Genomic DNA, 15,745 nt, shown 5'->3' on the forward strand with positions numbered 1-15,745 from the left:
TTAGAACTATTGTAATCTCTGATTAACATTTGCTTTACGACGCGAGGTAAAGCTTAGACTAATTAGGGTGTTACACTGTTCATACACCGGTTCGAGCTATAAGGCTGAGAAGACAAAAGGGACCGACCTCATGGAAAGTTGGTCCATCGCTGACCTCTTCGCAAAGAGCTCAGACAAACCCCTCAGAGGCCCAAGAAGGCCCAGAGCGAAAGAACCACCGCCTACCAGAGGGCGATTGGATAAAAGAAAAAAGATCTCCTCCCCAAAAGATAAAATAAGATAACCAACTTATCTCAAAGGAAGATCATCAAAACACTACTATAAATACACTAGAGCACCCAGGTATAACTCATACTCCAATTCTACAAAAAACCTGCCTAAAGCCCGTACTGACTTAAGCATCGGAGTCTCTTGCAGGTACCACCCCCCTTCGGTGATCAAGGACCAGTAGCATCTCAAGCTCCAACAAGTCGGGCACGGAGCCTTGGCCAGACCAGAAGATCTCATCCGAGATTGACCTCCCTGTTTCAGGTAACCCCTGCAACAGATAGCAATAACATTTTCTAGTTTGAGCTATACTTTTGTCAGTATAGCAATATTATTGTTTAAACAAATATATGTCTTTTTCTATTAATAATTACAAATTGTCACATACTAATGACAGTGAAACAACTAGTATTATAGAAATTATTTTTTATATCATCTCATTTCTGGTAATGTGTAGATGTGTGGAGAAGAGGGGAGTTGAACGGTAGTATGGTGATACAGGCTTCTTGTGTTGAACGAGAAACTGATACTGCCTTCTTGTTGTGTGCGAAAAACGGGAGAAGCACCACGCATCCATGGGCCTAGTGCATGGCCTATGTCGCCTGCAACTGGGTAACCTGTGAAGTGCGAGAAATGGGGGAAGCAACATCTGTCCTTCATGCATGTATTGTAGCTCTTCCCCACCACCAAATCTTCTATAAACTCAACTTCTTTCTTTTCGTTGTAACCGAATAGATGAAAGAGTATTAATGAGTATGGTAGTAGTAGTAGTAGTAGTAGTAGTAGTAGTAGTAGTAGTAATAGTCGCCGAGTAGATAAAAGAAGAGAAAGAGAAGGAGGAGGAGAAAGAGAAAGAGTAATAGTAAAGTGAAAACTAAAATGTAAAAATTGTAATATATATTTTCTTTGTAATAATATTAAAAATGTGAAAAGTTATTGGTATTTGAGGTGTGCTTTAAATAAAAAATAGTATGAGATTTAACTGTATCAAAAGAACATATTGTTACACATCTACATATTTTTTTATATATAAATTTTTATCTTGTCAAATTGTTTATAAAGATATGTTTGTTTTATTGTTGTTATTTTTTTTGTTTTGAATTGTTAATATTACTGTCATTTTAAATACTGAAGTAAATTACTAATAATAATATTAGAATAATATCTTAGTACATATCCTAAATATTTACATTATTAGGTAATATGTATAATTAAAAAAAAAAGAGTTAGTACGTGGGTTATGTTTGTATCCTGGCCCGAGCTCTAAGCGGGGGCACAGTTTGGCAAAAGGGCCGACCTTTGGAGAAGGCCCTCCAACCTCTAGCCGACCTCTTCTAAGAGGTCAGACACCATCCAAAAGAGACCAAGCAAGGTCACTGCTTCAAGAAGGCAGTGACCAAGAGGATAAGATCTCAACAAACTCCCAAAGATATAAGATAAGATAAGATTATCACCTTCAGGGAAGTCACCACTCTCTACTGTAAATACACTGGAGCCCCTAGGTATCACTCACGATTTACTTTACAAAAAACCTGCCTAAAGCCCTTGCTAACTTAAGCATCGGAGTCTCTTGCAGGTACCACCCCTAACCTCCTCATGAGGAACTCAGAATAGGCGACACCTCGACACCCACATGTCGGACACTGCCACTCAAAAGGAACTGGAACTCCACGTTCAGACCCGACTCAACGTTTCAGGTAACCCTCGGAACATTGGCGCCTTTGCTGGGGAACCTAGAAGTTACCTTAAGACCATGGCAGACAGACAAACGGAGGACCACAACGTCGTGCTCCCCCCTCCACCACCACACCACGGGAAAACTCCCCTAGAAAAATGATGAGCGGTTGATTTATACACTTTTTGGCATTGTTTTTAGTATATTTTAATTAGTTTTTATTATATTTTTATTAGTTTTTAAATAAAAATCATATTTTTGGACTTTACTATGAGTTTGTATATTTTTCTGTAATTTCAGGTATTTTCTGGCTAAAATTGAGGGACCTGAGCAAAAATCTGATTCAGAGGCTGAAAAAGGACTGCAGATGCTGTTGGATTCTAACCTCCCTGCACTCGAAGTGGATTTTCTGGAGCTACAGAAGCCCAATTGGTGCGCTCTTACTTGCGTTGGAAAGTAGACATCCTGGGCTTTCTAGCAATATATAATAGTTCATCCTTTGCCCAAGATTTGATGGCCCAAACCGGCGTTGCAAGTCAGCAAAGAAATTCTGGCATCAAAACGCCAGAACTGGCATAAAAGCTGGAGTTAAACGCCCAAACTTGCACAAAAGCTGGCGTTTAACTCCAAAAAAAGTCTCTACACGTGAAAGCTTCAATGCTCATCCCAAGCACACACCAAGTGGGCCGGAAGAAGATTTCTGCATTAATTACCTATTTCTGTAAATCCTAGGCTACTAATTCTCTATAAATAGGACCTTTTGCTATTGTATTTTCATCTTGGTTCTTCTGGTTCCCCCACTGGGGCCGAAGCCAATGAACACCTTTATTACTTTTGTATTTTCAATGGTGGAGTTTCTACACACCATAGATTAAGGTGTGGAGCTCTGCTGATCTTCATGAATTAATACAATTACTATTGTTTTTCTATTCAATTCACGCCTACTTCTTCTCTAAGATATTCATTCGTTCTTCAACTTGATGAATGTGATGATCCGTGACACTCATCATCATTCTCACCTATGAACATGTGCCTGACAACCACCTCTGTTCTACTAGCAATGGCTTGAATGCATATCTCTTGGGTTTCTAATATAAGATTAGAACCTTCGTGGTATAGGCTAGAATTATTGGCGGCCATTCCTGAGATCCGGAACGTCTAAACCTTGTCTGTGGTATTCTGAGTAGGATCTGGGAAGGGATGACTATGACGAGCTTCAAACTCGCGAGTGTTGGGCGTGTGACAGACGCAAAAGGATCAATGGATCCTATTCCAACATGATCGAGAACCGACAGATGATTAGGCGTGCGTTGACAGCGTGCGTAGAACATTTTCAGAGAGGACGGGAAGTAGCCATTGACAACGGTGATGCCCAACATAAAGCTTTCCATGGAAAGGAGTATGAATGATTGGAAGAAGGCAATAAGAAAGCAGAGGTTCAGGAGGAACAAAGCATCTTCATACGCTTATCTGAAATTCCTACCAATGAATTACATAAGTATCTCTATCTCTATCTTTATTTTATGTTTTATTTATTTTTAATTATCAATCCTCCATAACCATTTGAATCTGCTTGACTGAGATTTACAAGATGCCCATAGCTTGCTTCAAGCCGACAGTCTCCGTGGGATCGACCCTTACTCACGTAAGGTTTATTACTTGGACGACCCAGTGCACTTGCTGGTTAGTTGTGCGGAGTTGTGATAAAGAGTTGAGATTACAATTGTGCGCACCAAGTTGTTGGCACCATTGATGATCACAATTTTGTGCACCAAGTTTTTGGCGCCATTGCCAGGGATTGTTCGAGTTTGGACAAATGACGGTTCATCTTGTTGCTTAGATTAGGTAATTTTAAAATACAAAATTTTTTTTTATTTTGTTCTTCAGAGTTTTTAAGAATGAATTCTAGAGTTTCATGATGATCTGTTGAAGTCTGGCTGGCTGTGAAGCCATGTCTAATCTTATTGTACCGAGGTTTCAACTTATCATCACAAGAGCTTCTTGATTTCTATCAATTTTGCTATTGTGAGCAATGATCTGCTAAATTTTGGCTGGCCATTGGCCATGTCTAGTATTTTAGACCGGAGCTTTCTTTGAAAGCTTGGCTGGCTAGTAAGCCCTGTCTAATTCCTGGACCGGAGTCTTAGACTAGCATTGCAATGATTTCTGGAACTCTTATTAAAAATCTTGAATCCCTTTCTTCTCCACTCAATTTTCGAAAAATCACAAAAAAATTTTATAAACCATAAAAATCAAAATATTTTATGTTTCTTGTTTGAGTCTAGTATCAATTTTTAATTTTGGTGTCAATTGCATGTTTTTATTCTTCTTGCATTTTTCGAATATATGCATTATGTTCTTCATTGATCTTCAAGTTGTTCTTGATGATTTCAGTGCTCTGATGTTTAATTTCTCTTATTTTGTGTCTTTTGTTGTTTTTTATATGCATTTTCAAATTGTTATAGTCCGTAGTATACAAACTTCTAAGTTTGGTGTCTTGCATGCATTGTTTATTTGATCTTAGTTGCATTCTTTTATTATTGTTTCTCATCATTTAAAAATTCAAATTTTTTTAATTGTGTCTTTTCAAGTCAATAACACAGAGAATTGAAGATTCAGAACATTCAGCAGAGGAATTACACAGAAAAAGCTGGGCGTTCAAAACGCCCAGTGAAGAAGGAAAACTGGCGTTTAACGCCAGCTAGGGTACCTGGCTGGGCGTTAAACGCCCAAAAAGGTAGGATTTTGGGCGTTAAACGCCAGAATGGATACCATTCTGGGCGTTTAACGCCAGGAAGACACTAGAGGGAAGATTTTGTTTTTAAATCAAATCTTTTTCAAATATTCATAATTTTTCAAAATCAATTTTTTTCAAATCATATCTTTTCAATCATATCTTTTCAAAATCAATTTATTTTCAATTTTTTTTATTATTACTATTTTCGAAAATCCTTGGCACAATTAGTGATTTAATTCAAAATTTTTAAGTTATTACTTGCCTAGTAAGAAAGGATCAAAAGTTTTAATTCTAGAATCATATCTTCTAATTTCTTGTTAGTCAAGTAATCAACTTTAATTTTCAAACTTTCCTTTTTCTATTTGATTCTCAATAATATCTTTTCAATCACATCTTTTTCAAAATTAAGTTTCAATCATATCTTTTTGATTTCTAATTTCACAATCTTTTTCAAAAATCACTTAATTTCTTTCCCAATCTTAGTTTTTGAAAATCATCAATCAAATTTTCAAAATTTCTTTTAATTTCAAAATCTTTTACTTTAATTTCAAAAATTCTTCCCCTCTTTTCACACCCTTCTATTTAAGGACTAAAACTCCTCCTCAATGAGCAATTCAAACTCTATCTCCCTTGATAAATTCGAAATTCTCTCTTCTCTACCTCCTCCTTCTATTCTTCTTTTCCTCTGACATCTCAAGGAATCTCGATACTGTGACATAGAGGACTCCATATTTTCTTATTCTCTCTTTTCATATGAGCAGGAGTAAGGACAAAGAAATTCTTGTTTAGGCTGATCCTGAATCTGAAAGGACCTTGAAGAGAAAGCTAAGAGAAGCTAAAGTACAACTCTCTGGAGAGGACCTAACAGAAATTTTCAAACAAGAAGAAGCCATGGCAGCCGAAAACAACAACAATGCCAACAATGCAAGGAAGGTGCTTGGTGACTTTACTGCACCTACTCCTGACTTCTATGGGAGAAGCATCTCAATCCCTACCATTGGAGCAAACAAATTTGAGCTTAAGCCTCAATTAGTCTCTCTAATGCAACAGAATTGCAAGTTTCATGGACTTCCATTGGAAGATCCTTATCAGTTCTTAGCTGAATTCTTGTAAATCTGTGACACTGTCAAGACCAATGGGGTTGATCCCGAGGTCTACAAGCTTATGCTTTTTCCCTTTGCTGTAAGAGACAGAGCTAGAACATGGTTGGATTCACAACCTAAAGAAAGCCTGAACTCTTGGGAAAAGCTAGTTAATGCCTTCCTGGAAAAGTTCTTTCCACCTCAAAAATTGAGAAAGCTTAGAGTGGAAGTCCAAACCTTCAGATAGAAGGAAGGTGAATCCCTCTATGAAGCTTGGAAAAGATACAAGCAACTGATCAGAAGGTGTCCTTCTGACATGCTTTCAGAATGGAGCATCATAGGTATCTTCTATGATGGTCTGTCTGAACTATCCAAAATGTCATTGGACAGCTCTGCTGGAGGATCTCTTCATCTGAAGAAGATGCCTGCAGAAGCTCAGGAACTCATTGAAATGGTTGCAAATAACCAATTCATGTACACCTCTGAAAGGAATCCTGTGAATAATAGGACAAATCAGAAGAAAGGAGTTCTTGAGATTGATACTCAGAATGCCATACTGGCTCAGAACAAAATATTGACTCAACAAGTCAATATGATTTCTCAGAGTCTGTCTGGAATGCAAGCAGCAACAGGCAGTACCAAAGAAGCTTCATCTAAAGAAGAAGCTTATGATCCTGAGAACCCAGCAATGGAAGAGGTGAATTACATGGGAGAACCCTATGGAAACACCTATAATCCTTCATGGAGAAATCATCCAAACCTCTCATGGAAGGATCAACAGAGGCCTCAACAAGGCTTCAACAACAATAATGGTGGAAGAAATAGGTTTAGCAATAGCAAGCCTTTTCCATCATCTTCTCAGCAACAGACAGAGAATTCTAAGAGCCATTCTGACTTGGCAACCATAGTCTCTAATCTAATTAAAACCACTCAAAATTTCATGACTGAAACAAGGTCCTCCATTAGAAATCTGGAGGCACAAGTGGGTCAGCTGAGTAAGAAAGTTACTAAACTCCCTCCTAGTGCTCTTCCAAGCAATACAGAAGAGAATCCAAAAGGAGAGTGCAAGGCCATCACCATAACCCACACGACCGAACCTGGAGAGGAGGAAGAGGCAGTGATCGCCACTGAGGAAGACCTCAATGGACGTCCACTGGCCTCCATGGAGTTCCCTAATGAGGAACCATGGGAATCTATGGCTCACATTGAGACTATAGAGATTTCATTGAATTTACTTTTGCCATTCATGAGCTCTGATGAGTATTCTTCCTCTGAAGAGGATGAAGATGTTACTGAAAAATAAGTTGCTAAGTACCTTGGAGCAATCATGAAGTTAAATTCCAAGTTATTTGGTAATGAGACTTGGGAGGATGAACCCCCATTGCTCGTCAAAGAACTGGATGACTTGACTAAGCAGAGATTACCTCTAAAGAGGCAAGATCCTGGAAAGTTCTCAATACCTTATACCATAGGCACCATGACCTTTGAAAAGGCTCTGTGTGACCTAGGGTCAAGCATAAACCTCATGCCTCTCTCTGTAATGGAGAAGTTAGGAATCATTGAGGTACAAGCTGCAAGAATCTCACTAGAGATGGCAGACAATTCAAGAAAACAAGCTTATGGACTTGTAGAGGATGTTTTGGTAAAGGTTGAAGACCATTACATCCCTGCTGATTTCATAATCCTAGAGACTGGGAAGTGTATGGATGAATCCATCATCCTTGGTAGATCCTTCCTAGCCACAGAAAAAGCTGTGATTGATGTTGACAGAGGAAAATTGGTCCTTCAAGTGAATGAGGACTCCCTTGTGTTTAAAGCTCAAGGATCTCCCTCTGTAACCATGGAGAGGAAGCATGAAAAGCTTCTCTCAATACAGAGTCAAACAAAATCCCCACATTCAAACTCTAAGTTTGGTGTTGAGAGACCATCATCATGCTCTGAGTATCTGTGAGGCTCCATGAGAGCCCACTGTCAAGCTACTGACATTAAAGAAGCGCTTGTTGGGAGGCAACCCAATCTTTACTTATCTATGTTAAATTTCTATTTTCTATTGTTATTTTATGTTTTCGTAGGTTGATGATCATGTGAAGTCACAAAAACAAGTGAAAAAGCAAAAATAGAATGAAAAACAGCACATCCTAGAGGAGAAACTTGCTGGCATTTAAACACCAGTGAGGGTAGCAGAATGGGCGTTAAATGCCCAATCTGGCACCATTCTGGGCGTTTAACGCCAGAAATGGGCACCAGACTGGCGTTTAACGCCAGAAAAGGGCAAGAAGCTGGCGTTAAACGCCAGAAATGGGCAGCAACCTGGCGTTTAACGCTAGGATTGGCAGAAAAGGGAGTTTTACACGCCACTTGGTGCAGGGATGAAAAAAATCCTTGACACCACAGGATCTGTGGACCCCACAGGATCCCCACCTACCCCACCTCTCTCTCTCCTCTTCACCGATTCACCAATCACCTCAATACTTCTCTCACCCCTTTATAAACCCATCTTCACTCCCTCATTTTCCCACAACATAACCACATCTTCTCCCCCTTGGCCGAATCACTCCCACTTCTCCATCTCTTCCTTTTTATCTTCTTCTCCGTCCTTCTTTCTTCTTTTGCTTGAGGACGAGCAAACCTTCTAAGTTTGGTGTGGTAAAAGCATTGCTTTTTGTTTTTCCATAACCATTTATGGCACCTAAGGCCGGAGAAACCTCTAGAAAGAGGAAAGGAAAGGCAAAAGCTTCCACCTCTGAGTCATGGGAGATGGAGAGATTTATTTCAAAGGTGCATCAAGACCACTTCTATGAAGTTGTGGGCAAAAAGAAAGTGATCCCTGAGGTCCCTTTCAAGCTCAAAAAGGGTGAATATCCAGAAATCCGACATGAGATTCGAAGAAAAGGTTGGAAAATTCTCACCAACCCCATTCAACAAGTCGGAAACTTAATGGTTCAAGAGTTCTATGCCAATGCATGGATCACCAAGAACCATGATCAAAGTGTGAACCCGGACCTAAAGAATTAGCTTACAATGGTTCAGGAGAAATACTTAGATTTCAGTCCGGAAAATGTAAGGTTGGCATTCAACTGGCCAATGATGCAAGGAGATGCACACCCCTACACTAGAAGGGTCAACTTTAATCAAAGTTTGGACCAAGTCCTCATGGACATTTGTGAAGAGGGCACTCAATGGAAGAGAGACTCAAGAGGGAAGCCGGTTCAACTAAGAAGGCATGACCTCAAGCCCGTGGCTAGGGGATGGTTGGAGTTCATCCAACGCTCAATCATTCCTACTAGCAACCGGTCTGAAGTTACTATAGACTGGGCTATCATGATTCATAGCATCATGATTGGAGAGGAAGTAGAAGTTCATGAGGTTATATCCCAAGAACTCTACAAGGTGGCGGACAAGTCCTCTACTTTGGCAAGGTTAGCCTTCCCTCATCTTATTTGTCACCTTTGCAATTCAGCTGGAATTGACATAGAGGAAGACATCCTCATTGATAAGGACAAGCCCATCACTAAGAAAAGGATGGAGCAAACAAGAGATCCCACTCATGGACAAGAGCATGAGGAAATTCCTCATCATGAAATTCCTAAAATACCTCAAGGGATGCATTTTCCTCCACAAAACTACTGGGAGCAAATCAACACCTCCCTAGGAGAATTGAGTTCCAATATGGGACAACTAAGGGTGGAGCACCAAGAGCATTCTATCCTCATCCATGAAATTAGAGAAGACCAAAGAGTTATCAGAGAGGAGCAACAAAGGCAAGGAAGAGACATTTAGGAGCTCAAGCACTCCATAAGATCTTCAAGAGGAAGAACAAGCCGCCATCACTAAGGTGGACCCGTTCTTTAATTTCCTTGTTCTTTATTTTCTGTTTTTCGAAAATAATGCTTTATGTTTATTTATATTTGTGTCTTTATTACATGATCATTAGTGTCTAAGTGTCTATGCCTTAAAGCTATGAAAATGAATCCATCACCTTTCTTAAATGAAAAATGCTTTTTAATTGAAAAAGAAAAAGAAGTGCATGAATTTCAAATTTTAAAACAGTTTAGTTATTTTGATGTGGTGGCATTAATTTTGTCTTTCTGAATGAATGCTTGAACAGTGCATATTTTTTAATTTGTTGATTCATGAAGGTTAAAAATTGTTGGCTCTTGAAAGAATGATGGAAAAGGAGAAATGTTATTTGATAATCTGAAAAATCATAAAATTGATTCTTGAAGCAAGAAAAAGCAGTGAAAAGCTTGCAGAAAAAAAGATATATGCGAAAAAAAAAGAGAAAGAGAAAGAAAAAGCAAGCAGAAAAAGCCAATAGCCCTTAAAACCAAAAGGCAAGGGTAAAATAAAAAGGATCCAAGGCTTTGAGCATCAAAGGATAGGAGGGCGCACAGGAATAAAATCCTGGCCTAAGCAGCTAAACCAAGTTGTCCCTAACCATGTGCTTGTGGCGTGAAGGTGTCAAGTGAAAACTTGAGACAGAGCGGTTAAAGTTGTGGTCCAAAGCAAAAAAAAAAGAGTGTGCTTAAGAGCTTTGGACACCTCTAATTGGGGACTCTAGCAAAGCTGAGTCACAATCTGAAAAGGTTCACCCAGTTATGTGTCTGTGGCATTTATGTATCCGGTGGTAATACTGGAAAACAAAATGCTTAGGGTCACGGCCAAGACTCATAAAGTAGCTATGTTCAAGAATCAACATACTTAACTAGGAGAATCAATAACATTATCTGGACTCTGAGTTCCTATAGATGACAATCATTCTGAACTTCAAGGGATAAAGTGAGATGCCAAGACTGTTCAGAAGCAAAAAGCTAAAAGCCCCGCTCATCTAATTAATACTGATCTTCATAGATGTTTTTGGAATTCATTGTACATTCTATTCTTTTTATCCTATATGATTTTCAGTTGCTTGGGGACAAGCAACAATTTAAGTTTGGTGTTGTGATGAGTGAATAATTTATACGCTTTTTGGCATTGTTTTTAGTATGTTTTTAGTATATTTTAATTAGTTTTTATTATATTTTTATTAGTTTTTAAATAAAAATCATATTTATGGACTTTACTATGAGTTTGTGTATTTTTCTGTGATTTCAGATATTTTCTGGCTGAAATTGAGGGACCTAAGCAAAAATATGATTCAGAGGTTGAAAAAGGACTGCAGATGTTGTTGGATTCTGACCTCCCTACACTCGAAGTGGATTTTCTGGAGCTACAGAAGCCCAATTGGCGTGCTCTCACTTGCGTTGGAAAGTAGACATCCTGGGCTTTCCAGAAATATATAATAGTTCATACTTTGCCCAAGATTTGATGGCCCAAACCGGCGTTGCAAGTCAGCATAGAAATTCTGGCGTCAAAACGCCAGAACTGGCATAAAAGCTGGAGTTAAACGCCTAAACTGGCACAAAAGCTGGCGTTTAACTCCAAGAAAAGTCTCTACACGTGAAAGCTTCAATGCTCAGCCCAAGCACACACCAAGTGGGCCCGGAAGAAGATTTCTGCATTAATTACCTATTTCTGTAAACCCTAGGCTACTAATTCTCTATAAATAGGACCTTTTACTATTGTATTTTCATCTTGGTTCTTCTGGTTCCCCCTCTGGGGCCGAAGCCAATGAACACCTTTATTACTTTTGTATTTTCAACGGTGGAGTTTCTACACACCATAGATTAAGGTGTGGAGCTCTGCTGTTCTTCATGAATTAATACAATTACTATTGTTTTTCTATTCAATACACGCCTACTTCTTCTCTAAGATATTCATTCGTTCTTCAACTTGATAAATGTGATGATCTGTGACACTCATCATCATTCTCACCTATGAACATGTGCCTGACAACCACCTCTGTTCTACTAGCAATGGCTTGAATGCGTATCTCTTGGGTTTCTAATCTAAGATTAGAACCTTCGTGGTATAGGCTAGAATTATTGGCGGCCATTCCTGAGATCCGGAACGTCTAAACCTTGTCTGTGGTATTCTGAGTAGGATCTGGAAAGGGATGACTGTGACGAGCTTCAAACTCGTGAGTGTTGGGCGTGTGACAGACGCAAAAGGATCAATGGATCCTATTCCAACATGATCGAGAACCGACAGATGATTAGCCGTGCGGTGACAGCGTGCGTAGAACATTTTCAGAGAGGACGGGAAGTAGCCATTGACAACGGTGATGCCCAACATAAAGCTTGCCATGAAAAGGAGTATGAATGATTGGAAGAAGGCAATAGGAAAGCAGAGGTTCAGGAGCAACAAAGCATCTTCATATGCTTATCTGAAATTCCTACCAATGAATTACATAAGTATCTCTATCTCTATCTTTATTTTATGTTTTATTTATCTTTAATTATCAATCCTCCATAACCATTTGAATCTGCCTGACTGAGATTTACAAGATGACCATAGCTTGCTTCAAGCCGACAGTCTCTGTGGGATCGACCCTTACTCACGTAAGGTTTATTACTTGGACGACCCAGTGCACTTGCTGGTTAGTTGTGCGAAGTTATGATAAAGAGTTGAGATTACAATTGTGCGCACCAAGTTGTTGGTGCCATTGATGATCACAATTTCGTGCACCAAAAAACCTCACCCAAAGAAAACTCAGTATGAGGAACATTGAGAGGGAAGGACATCCCCTAATGGCGGAAATACTAAATATAGTCCACGAACAGCAAGATCACTTGAGACAACACGAGCGCGAAGTAGAATGATAGCGAGAGGCTGAAAGGGAGCTAAGAAGAGAGGCCCGGCGGCGTAAACTAGAAGAGAAACTCCAAAAGATGGAAACCGACCTCCGAACTTGGATAACACACCCAACTCGAGACGAAAGCCCCTTAGGAGGGCAAGACCCGTTCACTGAAGAAATCATGAAAGCCAAGGTCCCCAGAAATTTCAAGCCACCCGACATGGACCTCTACGACGGGACATCTGACCCAAGCCACCACCTTAGTAATTTTAGAAGCAGGATGTATCTGGCCGACGTCTCTGATGCGACTCGCTGCAAAGCCTTCCTTATGACCTTAACATAGGCCGCCATGAACTGGTTCGACAGATTACCCCCTAAATCGATCACTAGCTTCGACGACCTAGTCAGAAAATTCCTGATAAGATTTTTCATCTAAAAGGATAAAACAAAGAACGATCCAAGCTTGCTAGGAATAAAACAAGGAGACAAGGAAAGTCTCCAGGATTATATGAAAAAATTCAACAAAGCTTGCCTGGAAATCCAAATTCTGCCAACAGAGGTAGCAATTATGGGATTGGTCAACGGCCTGAAAGAAGGGCCGTTTAGCCAATCCATATCCAAGTGACACCCATCCTCTCAAAATGAAGTACAGGAAAGGACAGAAAGGTACATCAACATCGAAGAGAATTCCCGATTAAGAGAAACCCTTTCAAAATTCAACTTACCATAATCTCCTCGGGATAGAGAGCGAGAACCCAAGAAGAAGAAAGAGCCAAGCTCAGAAAAACCCCAAAAGTACCACAACTACACTCCCCTGAGGGTCTCCCTAGTAGACGTCTACAGAGAAATATGCCATACAGAGAAGATCCCACCACCCCGCCGGATCAAACACAAAAAGGGTGGAAGTTGGATCGAGTATTGTGAATACCATAAACTCTATGGACACTCCACTGATGCACACGGAAAACTTGTCTCTCAACAATTTTCCTTCGGCAAGTGTATCGAATTGTCATCAAGTAATAACTCACAAAAGAGTGAGGTCGAATCCCACAGAGATTAACGGATTAAGCAATCAATGGTTAATTGATTATCCTAGTTAGACGGTTCATATTGGAGTGATAAGTAATCAAGGAAATGTAAATGGCATAAAAGTAAAGAAAAGCAATAAAGTGCAAAAAAGTAAAATGGTAAGAAAAGTAAATGTAAGAACTAAAAATAAAATGAACATTGGGATCAAGAGATATTGTAATCCTCTGGATCAAGTTCATTCTCATCTCTTCCTCAATCAATGCATTCATTGATTTCCTTGGCAATCTTAAGTGATCGAATTCCAATTCCTTGGTAATTCAATCTCTCAATCTTGATCAATAGCCAATTCCTTGGTCAATTGCTCATGAGAAGAGATGAAGTATGGTCACTGATTATACCACATGCATTCCCAAATCAAGTGTTGGTAGGGTTATAGTCACCATACCCTTCCAACTCCCAATTTGGTCCAACATGAGAAAGCATTTCTAGCATGATCTCTTCATTTCTCTTCCAAGGTTCAGAAGAGATCCAAGTATGAATAGCTTCTTTTCCAAGATAACTACCCAATTGGATGAAGATTGAAAGCTTTCTAGTAAAATCAAGAGAAAAGATAGAAGAAGAATAATGAAAACTAATATTGATCCATCAAATTACAACATAGATCCCTAACTCAATGAAAGTGGTTTAGTTGGTCATTGCTCTACCAAATAGAAAAGAAAGAAAGTGCAGAAAAGTAAAGATGAAGATTAAAACTGAAAATAAAACTTCAAAGTTCATAAATGAAAATTACAACTAAAATGAAACTACTCCTAAGGAAGAAAAGAAAAGAAAAGGAAGAAGAGTGGTTGAGGGGAGGGGTCCGAAGACCCACTCCCCTTGGAGTGTGCCAATTCACAGAAGTTCGAATTGGTCTTCACTCCCCCCCCCCTTTCCAGGATTTTTTGAATGATTTCAAAGTAAAAGCTAAGGCCTTTATATAGGCTCTCCTAAATTACAAAATGAAATTAAAAGCAAATTACAATGAAATGAAAATTTCTATTCTAGATGCTTCTTGTGGCCTTGATTGGTTGACACTTGTGGGCTTGCTTGCTTGAGCTTTGAAGTGGACTTGAGAGAGAAGTGAATCAAATTGAGGTCCAAGATGACTTGGCATTGTTGCTGCCGTTAGCCATACTAACGCTACAAGTGTGGCGTTAGTGCTAAAGTTAGTGTGGCTAACGTCACACTTGCTACCCAGTTGGTGTTTTGGGGCTTAAAATATGCCTCTGGTTTGTGCTCTACTTTCATGTCCACTATAGAGTATTATATATCGTTGGAAAGCTCTAAATGTCAGCTTTCTAACGCAACTGGAATCACCTCAATTGGACCTCTGTAACTCAAGTTATGCTCCTTTGAAGGGGACAGGGTTGCTGGCATAGTGGCTGGCATTATTGGCAAACGTGAGTGCCAATAACATCTGCGATCAGGGGCTGAAAATTGCCAATTTCTGAAGTTCAACTTAATGTCCACCCCATACTATTATATATTTTTGGAAAGTCCTGGATGTCTACTTTTCAACGCCTTTGGAAGCGCATCATTTGGAGCTTTACAACTCGAGTTATACTTCTTGGAAGGTGAAGAGGTCAGCTAGCCTTACTACAGGTTGATACCATGTTCATCTTTGCACTTTCGGGGCAGGTTTTCTCCCTCAAATTTAGTGTCCACCATGTAGTGCCATATATGCTTGAAAAGCTCTGGAATCCTACTTTCCAATGCCACTGGAATCACCTCATTTGGAGCTTTGTGGCTCAAGTTATTCTTGTTTGAAGAAGGCATGGTCAGGCTGCCGGGTTAGATTTTTGCCTACGTTAATGTCCACGTTAACTACACTAACGTGGCCATTAACGTGGGTCTTCCTTTGCTTCGCCAACGTTATTGGCACTTACCTTTTCCACTAACGTTGGCGTTTCCCTTTCCTTCCACGTTAGTCCCCACGTTAATGTAACTAACGTGGAAGCTAACGTGAGTCTTCTAGCCTTCGCAAACGTTAGTGGCACTCACCTTTACCACTAACGTTGGCGTTTCCCTTTCCTTCTTCAAAGTTAATGCCATTAACTTACTCACTAATGTTGGGGCTTCTCTTTTCTTCCACGTTAGTGCCCATGTTAGTGAAGCTAACGGGGTCGCTAACGTGGGTCTTCTTGCCTTTTACTAACATTAGTGGCGTTAACGTTTTTACTAGCTTTCCAAGCTTTCCTTCCTTCCACTTTAATGGCCACGTTAGTGGCGCTAACATAGCC

The sequence above is a fragment of the Arachis hypogaea genome, chromosome 20 (genome assembly GCF_003086295.3).
Source record: "Arachis hypogaea cultivar Tifrunner chromosome 20, arahy.Tifrunner.gnm2.J5K5, whole genome shotgun sequence".
Lineage (NCBI taxonomy): Eukaryota > Viridiplantae > Streptophyta > Magnoliopsida > Fabales > Fabaceae > Arachis > Arachis hypogaea.